The 15,907-nt window shown below is 42.3% G+C and overlaps 1 protein-coding gene across 1 annotated transcript in view; it reads left to right on the forward strand.

Moving 5' to 3' along the window:
• Nucleotides 1–15,907, forward strand: part of CMYA5 (cardiomyopathy associated 5) — a 102,839-nt gene that overhangs the window by 266 nt on the left and 86,666 nt on the right. The window lies entirely within an intron of this gene.

Genomic DNA, 15,907 nt, shown 5'->3' on the forward strand with positions numbered 1-15,907 from the left:
CCGGCCTGGAAATGCGGCCGCCGAGGGCAGGTGCTTCGCGGCGCAGCCCCGGCCCTTTCCTCCTCTTAACTGCTTGAGTTCATTCCCCTCGAGCTAAGAAAGAAGTACTTTCTCTCTGGGGGCGCCGCCTTGGTAAGAACTTAAAGGTGAAGGTGCCTCCTGCCAGCTGGAGTGACAGGCCCGCCTGCAGCTGCCAAGTTCATCCCTTCGGCGCCCCCCTCCCCTGCGCCCCCCTCACTACCCCCTCTCCTCCCAACCAGCTCCTCGTCACTTGCAGCTCTTGTTTATTCCTGGGAATTTACTTCGGGTCCTTCCTAACTGCAGAATGTGCTGGAACGCTGAAACTTGTGGCCTAAGGCACGGGAACAACCTTGAAAGCCTGAGCTAGAGAAGGGGGTTTGGTCGGGGGTGAGGGTGGCGGTCTCTTGGATGGCTAATACTGGGCTAGGCTGCCACGAGGGAACTTTATTTTGGTACAAAGGCCCATAAATTCTTTAGAGAAAAGAAGTATGAGTTTCAGCAACCCTCGTTCTAAAACCCTGCTTTTTTTTTGTTTTCGTGGTCCCAAATACCAACGTTTCAATGAATGTGAATGCAATTAGATAATACTGTATAAAACTATGGTTTTCCCTACACTTAGATCAGCGGTTCTCAACCTTCCTAATGCCGCGACCCTTTAATACAGTTCCTCATGTTGTGGTGACCCCAATTTCATTGTTACAAATTAAACATAATTAAAGCATAGTGATTAATCACAAAAACAATATGTAATTATATATGTGTTTTCCGATGGTCTTAGGCGACCCCTGTGAAAGGGTCGGCCGATCCCCAAAGGTGTCGCGACCCACAGGATGAGAACCGCTGACTTAGATCTTCCTCTTCCCTCCCTTCATGGGGGCCCTAAAATGAGATAAGTAGAAATCATCTCTCTATTTAGATTTATTTCTACTTTTACTTGTTCTCTTTGGGTATGGGGTTTGTTTGTTTGGTTGGTTTTCTTTTTGTCAGTGATGTCTCTTCCTATTTCTATTAATATCAATAGAGAGGCCTACTTTGTAGGTGACAGATAATGTGCAGCATTTCAGAATGCCCATCTTATCCAAAGTTAAAAGTACTGCCCAACCGAAGCCAATAGAGCTGGAGTTGAAGTAGCCCTAAACTGGCATTGATTTGGGTGAATGGTCTGTCAGATAAGTTTGGAATATGGGTCACATATTTACCAGTCAGCTGCCAAGTGGGAAGCAGGCACAGCCCCTGTCCTCCAGGACTTTATGGGAAAAGTTAGAGAGCAATAGGGAAAGTGTGACACTATGTACTAAATAAGTGAGAGGGCGGGGAGGACAGACCAGGGCCTGGGGAAGGTCAGGAGAGAGTGTAGGGACCTGTGACTGCCCCGACAAGTGGACCTGTCCTGGGCGCCTTACAGAATGGCTGAAGGTGCAGAAAGAAAAAGCAGAAGAGAAAGCACCTGTAGGAAATGGAACAAGGATTAGGGAATATTGAGTGGGAGATCTGTCAATCCCAGACTTTATAACCTTTTTCCCTTAATGGTGTCTGATCCTTATGTCCTTGTCCACCCATAATTTACTTCCCCCACCACTGAGAATCTGAAACCTCATTTCCCCTAAAATGTGAGCAGCTGACAGTGATTCAAAGCACCTTTGGGGTTGCATTGCCCTTTGACAAAGGTCGAACTCTTCAGATAAAGACATGCTTTACCTGCAGTAAACTTAGCCAGCTCTGACTACAGAGGGAAAGGTGGACACTAGCACAAGGACCAGAATGAATAGAGCGGAGGGAAACCCGAGGGAATAGGTAGGTGGTGGTGGAGGCTTTGAAAACCATCACATTTTTTAAAAATTTGGGTTCAGTAACATTGGTAACAAGAAATCTGAACTGCACAGGCTTTAGAACAGTGATTCTCAACCTTCTGGCCCTTTAAATACAGTTCGTCGTGTTGTGACCCAACCATAAAATTATTTTCGTTGCTACTTCATAACTGTAATGTTGCTACTGTTATGAATCGTACTGTAAATATCTGATATGCAGGATGATCTTAGGCAACCCCTGTGAAAGGGTTGTTCGACCTCCAAAGGGGTCGCGACCCACAGGTTGAGAACCGCTGATTTATTTTTTTTTTAATTAAATCTTTATTGTTCAGATTATTACATTTGTTCCTCTTTTTTTCCCCCATAACTCCCCTCCTCCCAGTTCCTGCCCCACCCTCCGCCCTCACTCCCCACCCACTGTCCTCATCCATAGGTGAACGATTTTTGTCCAGTCTCTTCTCACATCTCCCACACCCCTTTCCCCCCCAAGAATAGTCAGTCCATACCCTTTCTATGTCCCTGATTCTATTATGATCATCAGATTATTTATTCACTTGATTCTTAGATTCACTTGTTGATAGATGCATGTTTGTTGTTCATAATTTGTATTTTTACCTTCCTCTTCTTTCTTCTTTCTTCTTCCTCTTCTTTCCTTTCTTCTTCTTCCTCTTCTTAAAGGATACCTTTCAGCATTTCATATAATACTGGTTTGGTGGTGATGAACTCCTTTAGCTTTTCCTTATCTGTGAAGCTCTTTATCTGACCTTCAGTTCTGAATGATAGCTTTGCTGGATAAAGTAATCTTGGTTGTAGGTTCTTGCTATTCATCACTTTGAATATTTCTTGCCATTCCCTTCTGGCCTGAAAAGTTTCTGTTGAGAAATCAGCTGACATTCGTATGGGTATTCCCTTGTAGGTAACTGAGTTTCTTTCTCTTGCTGCTTTTAAGATTCTCTCTTTGTCTTTTGCTCTTGGCATTTTAATGATGATGTGTCTTGGTGTGGTCCTCTTTGGATTCCTTTTGTTTGGGGTTTTCTGCGCTTCCTGGACCTGTAAGTCTGAGAACCGCTGATTTAGAAGCTCAGACTAGTGTTATTGGAAACAGACTGACAGGCTGGTTGGAGAGCTGGGTTTGCTAAGGGCTCAGATCAGAGAATCAGTAAGAGAGAGAGAGAGAGAGAAAGGAGATGTCAAGGAATTGAACCACTGTGGGGGCAAGGGGAACAGGTTGGTAGCTATAGCTAGAGGTAGGGAGATGTCACTAGGGAGGAACTCCTGGGAGAACGGGGAGACCCTGAATTTCTCCTACTTCCAAGTGTCAGAAATCAAACTGATTTGTTGCATGTGAGTTTACAAAGGTAGCCTGAAGTGCTTACTTCTGAGATTAGAGGTGAGAATTTGGCATATTCTCTAATCTATTGGAGGCAAGAATGATGTCGTGATGGCTCCCCCACCAACGTTTTACAATTACAAAGAGGCCCATTTACTCTGTGCCAGTTTCAGTGCTGTGTTTACATATGCTTCCTCATTTTAAACACCTCGGCAACATCATGAGGTGATTGTCCAGTTACAGATGAGGAAACCGAGGTTTTACTAGTATACGATTTACTGAGGGTACAAGGCAAGTAAATGTAAGAACCAAGATGTGAGCCTGGGTCTGTTTACTCCAAGCTACTTGTAGACTTTCACTGCTTCCCTTCCTTACTTAAGGTGAAACTTAAATGACTCCAGCTCATTTCTACATTGAAAGGTTATTAGAGGAAAAGGAAAGGCTTCATCTCTTTGAATACTAGTGGGAGTTTTTTCCCCTTCTTGAATGGAGAAGTTGTCCGTGCATATTCTCAAAGGTCAGAATCATTCTCAGAAGTTGAATTACAAACTAATTACATTGAGAGAAACATAAAAGTAAATAATATAGCCTAAGTAATAATAGAAAGATTAATTATTGCATCTATTTGATGTGACATTAAGCCATTATTAAAATGTTATTTATGAAGATTTCTAACAGTATGGAAAATACATATATAGCATTTGAAAAAATACTGTATAAAGTCATCTCACTTTAAAAAATAAAATATATATTGGAAAAAGGTGTTAAAGGTTAATAAAGGTTAACATAATGAAGGTTATGCTAAACTTTATTAACCTTATTGTTAAAGGTTAATAGTGGTTGTCTCTGAGTCATGGGATAATAGTTGACTAAAGTTTTTACTCTGTATCTATCTGTATTTTTCAGGTTTTCTATAATGAACAGATAATCCATTTTATTATCAGAAAATATAAATTTTATGTTTAAAAATTCAAAAGGCACAAAGTATAATCTGCTTGTAAGTCTTTTTATTTTTTCACGAATAATATATATTAAATTTATCCAGAGCTACCTTTCTGAATCAAGGGGGAAAAAACCTTTAATTGTAAAAATTCTTTTCTAGTTCAGGAAAGCTCACTGTTACATATGCCAATACTTACATTGGATCAGAGAAATGCCTTTCTGATGCATTATTCAGCGATATGAGTGTGATACATGGCATGAAGAGCCCTGAGTGTGAATCCTATTAGCCATTCATTCTGTCATGGGCAAACTCCCTATCCTCTCTGAACCCCAAGTTTCTTATCTGTAAAATGATAGTAATACTTCTCATTCATAAGGCTGTCTTAAGATTAAATAAACTCTGTGAACGTGTGTAAGCATGCTTGGCCTTTAGTAGGTTCCCATTAAATTTTAGTTTCTTATATCCCTTCAGATAACTCATTGGCAGCGAAGCTTTACCTTCTGCCGACCATTCATCAGTGAAGGAAGAGGTGTGGTCTCAGTTTTCAATAAGTTTAATGATTCTATTCTACTTTGGCTTTTCTGTATTCATTCACTCACTAAACATTTATAGAATGCCTACTAATTGCCAAAGACCATGCAAGGTGCTGGGAATAAAATAATAGCTAAGAATCCATTAATATCCTCAGAGTGTTCACATTCTAGGTGGAGAAACATAAAAACATAAAATGTCATTAACTGTTATGATATTTGAGGAAGAAAAGGTATGTATGAAGCACTTCAAAGTAAGGAGAAAGTGCTGGGATCATCCTTCCTGGATTCCAGTCTAACGTTTGTTAGTTTATTCACTCAACAGCTATTTATTGATCTCCTATGATGTGCCAGGTACTTTCTAGGCACAAAGGAAACAGCAGTGAACAAAGTGAACGAAGTCCCTGCTTCCTGGGAGTGACTTTCCAGTCTGGGGAGACAACAAAACACATATGTAACATGTTAGGTGGCAGTAAGTGATATGAGGACAAACAGCAGGATAAGGGCTATGCTGTTTTGGATAAGGTAGTGAGGAAAGCCGCCCTGATGAAGTGACATTTGAGTAGAGACTTAAGGAATGGGTGTATTAGGCAAAGGGAAGAGCTGGTGCAAGGGGACTGGGCAGGAATGTGTGTGTTTTGTCTGAGGAACACAAGGAAGTCAGGTTGCTGGAGCAAAGTAAATAAGGGGGAGAGTGGTGAGGGGTGAGATGAAGGAATAGTTGCGTTGCAGATCATGTAGGGCTTTGTAGGCCAAGGTAGGGACTTCAAGCTTTGCTCTGAGTGAAATAGGAAGCTGTGTTCTATCTACCATACCACTCAGGGTTTTAAAAAACAAAAAGCATGGTGACTCCAGTGTTCCCTTAAATAGTGAGTATATACAGTCATATATTCATTCAACTAACATTTATTGAATACCTACTATGTGCCAAACATTGTGCTGAATGTTTCAAACTCATGACCTTCTTTATGGGGGGAGATATGTAAATAGACACTCACTGGTTTGGGGATTTTTTTTCTGATTGTAGACCAATGAAGCCTGACTCTTTTAATCTTTCCCATAGATCACTTAGAAATTTTTCAGTATTTTTGTTTTGGATCATTTTCTGTTGGTCAATTTTCATTTCTCTATTTAAGCACAGAGGATTTTGCCACAACAGAACCAAGACTTAACATCACTTTCAATTGCAGCTTTGTCAGTGCTTGTAAAAAATAGGTCTGTCTAAGCTGATAGAACTAAAATTATTAGTGACATTTACATTTAAATAATCATTGTAGAAAACCTTTTGGAAGGTAAAGGGAGTTTGTAAATCGTTGTTGTTATCAGTACAGAGCACTCTGTTTCCATAGACCTATTTATATGTCTCCCCCGGCTGTGCTTATCTAGGTGTTTGGACAAGTGTGTTATTTGAGCCCCCTTGTAAGGTCAGTAGAAAGAGCTGAGATGGGATGGGTGACTGCTCAGGATGCCAGAGACCGGGGGAGGAGAGGATAAAACAGAGGCACTTGTAGCCAGAAGTTGAAGAGCTATTTAAGTGTTGGCTGCATGGGTATTACATGCCCTTGAGACTTCAACTCAATGTAGGTGAATACAGTAAGATTTGGAATTATTTTTTTCTTTAAAACAGCATACCTAGTAAAGTCTAGAACGTATTGACTAATAAAATGTTGCCCCCCAAAAAGTCTTATATTCCTTGGATATTTTGAACCTACTCTTAGTAAATGCCTTGACTCAATTCAGGCAAGGTAACCAAATTCCTCTTTCTACCAAAACTTAGAGAATCAGGTACAAGAGACTGGATGTGGTTTGTACCTGTATAGTAAATCTTTTGTTTAGTCCACCATTATCCAATCAAAATAAAATATGAACCACATTTATAATTTTAGATTTTCTAATAGTTACATTTTTAAAAAAGGTAAAAAGGTGAAATTAATTTTAATATTTTATTTAACCCACTATCCAAAGTATTTCAACATGTAATCGATATAAAAACTATTCATGGGGTATTTTATATTTTTGTGTCAAGTCTTTGAAATTTGACGTGTATTTTATATTTGCAGCACATCTGAATTCCTCCCATGGAGGTACATTTCAAGTACTCAATAGCCACATGTGGCTAGTGGTTACCATATTGGACAATGTAGGCCTGATAATACCTAGAAATTCATTAGCTTTCCTGGAATCCATAGAACTGCTCCATTGACAATGAGTTATATGTGCTAGGCCCCCTGCTAGGCACCAGGGACATAAAGGTGATTGGATGGCACAATTGCTTCTCTCAAGGAACAGTTGTGCACAGTCGGGTGAGGGGAAGCAGTTAACCCCAACATAATGTCATAAATGCTATACTAAGGACATTAACAAAGGAATAGAGAAAAGACATGTATTCTTCTTAAAATGAGATTTAGTTTGTAGAGGTGGTACTGTAGCTGGACACAACATCTATAATAATAAAAGCATAATATGCTAATTAGACCAGACAGCTGAATGACCTTTGAGACGTCATTCCGGACATCCTTCTGGATGAAGCCACAGCAGCAGAGGCTGAAGCAGAGGTGGTTAGAGGTGATCAGGCAGGCAGGCGAGTGGTTAGGGGTGATTAGGCAGGCAGGCAGAGTGGTTCAGGGCAATCAGGCAGGCAGGCGAGTGGTTAGGGGTGATTAAGCAGGCAGGCAGAGTGGTTAGGGATGATCAGGCAGGCAGATGAGTGGTTAGAGGCAGGCAGGCAGAGTGGTTAGGAGCAATCAGGCAGGCAGGCAGGTGAGCGATTAGGAGCCAGCTGTCCCAGATTGCGAGAGGGATGTCCGACTGCTGGTTTAGGCCCAATAAACCAGCAATCAGACATCTCCTAAGGGGTCTCAGATTGTGAGAGGGTGCAGGCTGAGCTGAGGACCCCCCCCCCCGTGCACGAATTTCGTGCACTGGGCCTCTAGTGTGGTTAGATATTGTTTTAATTCCTGGTTCCAGTTCTTGTGCTACTTACTGCTGCTCTGTCTAAGCTTTCTTTTTCTCATCCAGAATCACTCAGGATTTCCAGGACTGAGAACATTTGTAGAATGAATAAGTGAATGGATGAATAAATGAACAAATAAATAAGCAAGTGAATGTCAAATCATCCATACTTTTGCAAGAAGCAAATTTAGTTGGGATGTTGAACCTGTTAGATTAGATAGAATTAATGCTGGATAGGTCAAGTCAAACCAAAATGAGTGAGGTTGTTGACCATTTGTTTATCAGGGATTGACAATGTCCAGTGACTCTGGAAACACTGTAGCTTAGAGGAGACAATGATAAATACTGAGGGATTATTCAGTTAGGGTGTCTATAGTGTAGTCATCATTCCCACCTCTGTGACTTGACAGAAAGCCTCTCCTAGATGGACCCTTGAGCCAGATCATAGGTAGAAGGATAAGAATAGACTTTGCTTGTTGCTCAGAGAGTCCTCTATTAGGCAACTTGGATATGTTCAGTTTCAAAATTCCACATGCTAATCTGATGAAGTCCAAAATATGTGGGAAGATTAATTGATGCTGCTATTCAGTCTACCAAACTCTGAATGCTTAAAGCCCTCCCATGGAGCCATTATGTTTTCTTAGTTTGGGTATGCTTCTTTTTAACAGAAAATTCAGCTCAGCCAGCATGGCTCAGTGGTTAAGCATTGACCTATGAACCAGGAGGTCACGATTTCATTCCTGGTCAGGGCACACACCCGGGTTGCGGGTTCAATCCCCAGTGTGGGGCATGTAGGAGGCAACTAATCAATGACACTCTCTCATCATTAATGTTTCTATCTCTCTCTCCCTCCCCATTCCACTCTGAAATCAATAAAAAAATACTTTAAAAAAGGAATTTACACAAACCACAAATTTCCTTTTAAAGGTTGATTTCACCGAGGGTTTTGAAATTGTTGATTTGTAAATAAAATTAATTTCCTCCTGACTTTTAAAAATATCTTTTTAAAAAATAATTCTTTATTGTTGAAAGTATTACATATGTCCCCCCCTCCCCCGCCCCCATTGACCTCTCCCAGCCCCCCACCCCAGGCCTTCACCACCCTATTGTCTGTGTCCATGGATGACTTTGTTAAATTAACATGTGTTGAGTGGAGCATAGGGTGCCTAATGATGACCCTGAGTTTGACAAAAGACCACAAGAGAAACAGAAGTAGAGAAGTTCATTACTCAAAAATCCTGGAGGAAGAATATGGCATATCTCAGGGAGCCCCCCAGGGAGGCCAAGGCAGAGTGCGGGCAGAGAGATTGACAGGACCTGGGGGACACACCTCTATTAGGGTTGAGGGATGGAGTGCTTTGGGGTTCCCAGGCTAAGGCTGGATAGGTCTATTCAAACCAAGATGAGTGAGGTTTTGGTAAGCTCCACAGGGCTGTTACCTAAGGGGCACACAAGTGGAAGGTGTTGGAAGGTGGTGTAGGGGAGACTGTTGGTCCCAAAAACTATTAGAGAAGTCATATCAGGAACTTAGGTTTGCCTGTGGCTCTGCCTGTTATTTAGGGCATGGACCTGAATGAGGGGGCTAGCGTCAGCTTAGGACTCTGCAGCCAGACAAAATGGAGGCAGAGGCAGCAATACATGGAGTAAGTAGCCTAGCTAAACTTGTGACACCTCCAATTTCAAAAATGCATCTACTGTAAGAAAACAGCTTCATTTATTCAACAAATACTTATGTGTGCAGGGCTTACTATGTGTGCAGCAATGTAAATGTGGAGTGAATGAACAAAACAGTTTCTAGTCCCTTTTTATTTTGAGAGAGAGAGAGAGAGAGAGAGAGAGAGAGAGAGAGAGAGAGGAGAGAGAGAGAAACATGAACTGGTTGCCTTTTACATGTGCCCCATCTGGGGATGGAACCCACAACTTGGGTATGTGCCCTGACTGGGAATTGAACCCGCCACCTTTTGGTGTAAGGGACGATACTCCAGTCAACAGAGCCACACTAGCCAGGGCCATAGTTCCTCACCTTTATAGGGTTTGGTCTCTGGTGAGGGCAGACATTAAATAATACCACTAGTAATTAGTAGTTGAAACAAATGCACCAGTTAAATGAATTGGGCCTGGGGAGCTACTAGAACCCTGGCCCTTTAAGTTCCAGTTCTTGAAACCTCATTGCTCACCCCCCTGGGAGTTTCCTGTCAGTCTCCAGGTTTGTCTTGTTAGCACTTTTCTATTTGCCTACAGCAAAAGTTTTCACTTTCCTGTGGCTCAAATCTGGCAGGAAAGCCTAGCTGCTGATGACACTTGTCCTAGAAGGAATGTTAGCATCATGTCCCTGACCCGCTTATGTTTCTGATGAGTGAACAGAAACACAGAGAAGGAGAGGGAAACCAACACTTACTCAAGTAATTCAAGTACTGTCACTTGTTATTTTGAGTAGTTTTCACAATAGCTGTATGTATAGGCATTGTTTTCATCTCTGTTTTATGGAACAGAAAATGGAGGCTTAGTAATATTGAGCAATTTACCTCATGTCAGACAGCTAGTAAGTATGCTAGTCTAATGGTATATATATGTATATACACAGTGTGCACACATCTGGTCTTTATTAGCCAATTTTTTTTATTTGAGTATAAATTTACTTAAAAATATTTTTTCTATTTCTAATTTTAAAAGCAAAGCATAAAAGACCCAGAAAGTCTATGTAGTAGCTAATCCTCACAAGTACCTTAGTTGTATTAAGTTTCCTAATGTGTAATAGGAAGAGTAGATCTTATGTTTAAAAATAGACATTAGGCAATCCAGTGTGATTAATGTTCATAAGGTCAAACATAGCAACACCAAAATAATTTCTCTACATGCTCTATGAGATCATGTGATAAATGTTTAATAGGTATTTACCATCCTATCTAATAATAGAGAAACATGGTAATTAATCGTAACTTCACTACCCTTCCCATTGGCTAATCAGGGCGATATGCAAATTAACTGCCAACCAAGATGGCGGCCGGCAGCCAGGCAGCTGAAGGGAGCAGGGCAAACCAGCCCGCCCTCACCTGTGCACCAGGCCTCTATCCTATATAGTAAAATTGTATCAAGCTGAAAATATATCATTTATTATTATCTATGCATTGTTTTCTTTCTGAGAGTTAAAAATCATAATATACTTTCTTTTTCCTTACTCAGGTCAAAAACCAAATTTATTTAATTGTGATGATAAAAATTCATCCCTGGTCTAATGATGGCCTTCATTGTATCTAATGAATGCACTAATGGAGCAATTGATGAAAAGATAATCATGTTAGTACATTATGGGCAAAATGGTTGTATTTTATTAGCAATAAAAGATTTATTTTATGGTGCTTCTAAAAAACTAAACTTAGTAAAAATCCAAGTGAAATTTTCCATTTCATGTAGACTATAAACAGTAAATTGCATAGGAATATTGATTAACATTTTTGGAATAAAATCAGTGATTTCATGTGTACGTCCAAGAAAACCTGGCTCCCAAAAAGACTTCTACAAAATTATGATATAATGTGAAAAAGAAAGTTCCAGAGGTTTTGGTCTTCCATCCTGCTTGGGCTAGTCACTACTCTTAGAAATTTATTGAACATTATAAATAAATAAATTAATCGATTAATAAAATAAAAGAATAAATAGAGAGAAACCAAGATGGCGGCATAGGTAAACACCAGAGATTGCCGCCTCGCACAACCACTTCAAAAATACAACTAAAAGACGGAACGGACATCACCCAGAACCACAGGAAGGCTGGCTGAGGGGAAATTCTACAACTAGAAGGAAAGAAAAGCATACCAAGACTCAGAGGAGGTGCGGTGCTGAAGTAAAATACAAAGGTGCGGAGGTGCGTGCAGAGCAGGCTGGCGGGTGAGGGCGCGGTTGTCTGTTTCAATCGGGAGGGAATCTCAGGCTCTCGGCTCCAGTTCCGGGTGAGTCTCTGGAGACCCAGACTCAAACGGGAGAAGCGGGACTGTCTGGCATCGGTCGGAACTTGAGGGCAGCTTTCTCTTCAAGGTACTTGCAGCGGTTGCTGGGACACTGAGAGGCAGAGCCTCTGGGGACGGGACTGAGAGTAGCCATAACTGCTCGCTCCGCCTGCCCTGTTTGATCCAGTGTGACCCTGCCCAAGCCCTGCACAGAGGCATTTGCTGGATAGCCTCAGGCAAAGGCTAGATTAGCACCTCCCTAGAGGACAGAAGTTATCCCACTGCAGACACAGCTGATTCTCACAGCCAGTTGGCTGGAGGTCAAATCCCCCCCAGTGCTACCTACAACAATCAAGGCTTAACTACAACAAGACTGTGCACAAAGACCACTAGGGGGTGCACCAAGAAAGCATAAAAAATGCGGAGACAAAGAACAGGACACAAATGACAGAAATGGAGGAAAGCAAAATGCTGGATATAGAGTTCAAAACCACACTTTTAAGGTCTCTCAAGAACTGTCTAGAAGCCGCCGATAAATTTAGTAAGGCCCTCAAAAAGACTGGGATAAATATAGTGAGATCCTCAAGAAAGCTAATGAGACCCTCGATGTTGTGATAAAGGACCAACTAGAAATTAAGCATACACTGACTGAAATAAAGAATACTATACAGACTCCCAACAGCAGACCTGAGGAGTGCAAGAATCAAGTCAAAGATTTGAAATGCGAAGAAGCAAAAAACACCCAACCGGAAAAGCAAAATGAAAAAAGAATCCAAAAATACAAAGATAGTGTAAGGAGCCTCTGGGAACAAATGTAATAATCTGAACAATAAAGATTTAATTAAAAAAAAAAGGGTAATATGCAAATTGACCCTAACAGCAGAAGGACTGGGAATGACTGGTCACTATGACACACACTGACCACCAGGGGGCAGACGCTCAATGCAGGAGCTGTCCCCTGGTGGTCAGTGCGCTCCCACAGGGGGAGCTCTGCTCAGCTACAAGCCAGGTTGAAGGCTGCCAGCACAGCAGTGGTGGTGGGAGCCTCTCCCGCCTCCTCAGCAGCGCTAAGGATGTCCGACTGCAGCTTAGGCCTGCTCCCCGCTGGCAAGTGGACATCCCCCGAGGGCTCCCGGGCTGCCAGAGGGATGTCTGACTGCCAGCTTGGGCCCGATCCCCTGGGGAGTGGTCCTAAGCCAGCAGGTGGTCATCCCCTGAGGGGTCCCAGACTGTGAGAGGGCATAGGCTGGGCTGAAAGCCCCCCTGCCCCCGCCAAGTGCACAAATTTTTGTGCACTGAGCCTCTAGTAATATCTATAAAATTCATATCTGCATTTAATAGATAGACTTCGTATTGGATTTGACCTGGTGTATTAATTTACTTTTTTGTGCAGCAATGTAAATGTGGAGTGACTGGACAATCCTTTTCATAGAATGAGGAAAGAGAGACAATGGTCTTTGTCTCTTCTTAGAATTTTGGGATCTCCCAGAAGGGCTTCAATAAATCACCTCTTCATCTAGTACCATTTTGGGCATAAACTAGGCTCCAATGCAAAAACACCAGATAGGATTGAAAAGGCCTAGATTATCATCCCAGCTCTGCCACTTAGTGTGTGTCTTGGGCAAGATAGCCTCTCTGTGACTCTACAATACCTTTCAAGGCCCTAACCGACCTTCTTTCCTCTCATACTATTTTGCTATTTTCACTATATTCTAGTCATTCTTCATTCTTTTGAATCTCCAACATGCTGAGCCTGCTCCTGCATCTAGGTCTTTGCACTTGCTGTTTTCTCTCCCTGGAACTCTTCAGCCAAATCCACTCTTCAGGTTTCAGAGTAAATGTTACCAGTCCAAAGTCTATGATCCTGACTCTTCAAAAGGTCAAATAAAAATGTCAGAATTTGGAGTAAGGAAAGGTTCATTGATTGAGAAGGCACCAACGGAGAAGATGGGAGACCTAGTAGTTCCTCAAATCCATCTTAAGAAAGTACAGAGTTCAGGAGAGGAAAATGGGAAGGGCTATTTTTGTAAAAACTCATGTTCCAAGCAGCATTCCTCTGATAATTATCATGTCTAAAGCAGGAGCTGTTAGCCTGAAGGCCATAGGAACAAGGTAGGCTGGAACAAGGAGTCAGACTGAGCATGCCACTCTGTTACATGTCAGATTTCTTAAAGAGGCTTTCCTCAACCACCCGGCCTAAGGAGCTCTTTTCACATCTATCACTATTACATTTTCCCCTATTTCACATTGCTCTTCATAGCACCTATCAGTATCTGTCTTTTTAAAAAAATATATTTTTATTGATTTCAGAGGAAGGGAGAGGGAGAGATAGAAACATCAATGATGAGAGAGAATCATTGATCGGCTGCCTCCTGCGTGCCCCCTACTGGGGATTGGCATGTGCCCTTGGCCGGAATCAAACCTGGGACCCTTCAGTCCGCTGGCCAATGCTTTATCCACTGAGCCAAACCGGCTAGGGCAGTATCAGTGTCTTTTTGTTTATTTATTGTTTATTGTCACCTTTAGAGAGGAAGCTCCATGAGAGCAGGGGCCTTGCTTATCTTATCTGCTGCATCTCCAGCAGCTAGAACACAGTGTCTGGCACATAGTAGGTGCTTAAGAGATGGTTGTTGAATAAATTACTGGTTGAGTCTCACCACAAAACATTTCATCCCAGGATCTCAGGTTTCCTCCTCTCAGATCTGTACCACTCATATCCTCTCACTCATAACAAATCATCTTGTTCTTAGATGCCAAAATAAAGGCAAGAAGAATGACAACTGAGAAGTGGTCTTTGAATTAGGCAAAAAGCAAGTCAGTATAGAGAGATCAATGATATAGAAATGCAAACACCTTTTAGAGTATTAATAGTTTCTTAGCGGTGAACCGGTACTAGGTGTTACTGGCGATGGGACCTTGGTTCAGCAACCTTGGTACTTGATTTCTGGCTAAGAAAGAAGCCCTAACAGGTTTGGCTCAGTGGCTAGAGTGTCAGCCTGCAAACTGAAGGGTCCTGGGTTTGATTCTGGCCAAGGGCACGTACCTTGGTTATAGCTCCTGGCTCTGGTCGGGGCGTATGCAGGAGACAACCAATCGATGTGCCTGTCTCACACCGATGTTTCTCTCTCTGTCTTTCCCTCTCCCTTACACTCTCTCTAAAAATCAATGGAAAAATATCCACAGGTGAAGATTAAAAAAAAAAAAAAAGGAAGAAAAAATTCAGAGCCAATACCCAGACACAAGCAACAGTTTATTTAGAAAGTCACAGAGGTAGAAGAAGTGAGCCAGCTGGGCTATGCATGGACTCAGGAAACAAGCTATAGAGTCAAAAGAAGGGCCCTTTGGGCTTAGGAGAAAGAAAGCAAAGAGATATGTCTAAAGAAAGAAGGCAGAGAGAAAGAGAGAGAGAGAGAGAGAGAGAGAGAGAGAGAGAGAGAGAGAGAGAGAAAGTGAATGAATGCTGGGTCCTCTGTCCTGAGGGTTTTTATCCCCTCTGTGAAGGCAGAGATCTTAGGGGATGTCCCAGGGCAGCGGTCGCCAACCTTTCGGACCTCATGGACCACCAGTGGTCCAAGGACCATTGGTTGCCTACCGCTGTCCCAGGGGACTATCTCAGTGGAATATTCATCAGCTTTCCAGGTGTGTCCTTTCATGGTCATGGTCTGTACTGATTGGTCATGTGTCAAAGCAGGTGGTCATTAGCCTTGAGGTCAGCCATGGAATCACTTGTCTGGCCTTGCTGTTTTTCTGGGCCTGGAGCTGAAAGACAACTGAAGCCTAGATGTTATCTCTTGTCTCTGCGGGCAACAGGCTTGAGGCTTTGTTCCTAAGATTATTTGATGCTGGTCAGAACCTCATTGTCTTGAGGGCTTACTGCTTAAGGGAGCGGTCCTGCAAGGGTTTATGGAAGTCATCTAAGGTTATTCTCCTGTCCTCTTGTTCCTCTTCTAAGGGGTCTATCTCATGACTAGTGGCATGCCAAGGAGGAAAGGTCAGGGAGGGTCTGAACTGCATACTAGCCATATGAAAGGTTAGGGGGTCTAAACCATGACCAGTGATATGCTAGGGGAGGAAAGGTCACCCTGGGGGCAAGGTAACACTTTACAATTGTCCATGGCTTTCTGCCCTGGGGACATTCTGCATCTGGCCTGTCCTTTCTACTCTGCCTAACTGCCTACTACAATTTAACCTATTAGCATCTGTTTTACATTGGATTCCCTTTCAAACAAATCCCTTTAAGTACAGGATCTAAGATACTCCCCTGGAAGAAAAAGGCATCAGAAAGGGGAGAGTAGGTGCTTAGAAGGGTTGTGAGGGGAAACCAAAGGCAGACTGGCACTACTGTTGTGCTCAGTCTGTCCTACTCAGAAGGGTGA

The sequence above is a fragment of the Myotis nattereri genome (assembly GCF_964212035.1).
Source record: "Myotis nattereri genome assembly, chromosome: 4".
Lineage (NCBI taxonomy): Eukaryota > Metazoa > Chordata > Mammalia > Chiroptera > Vespertilionidae > Myotis > Myotis nattereri.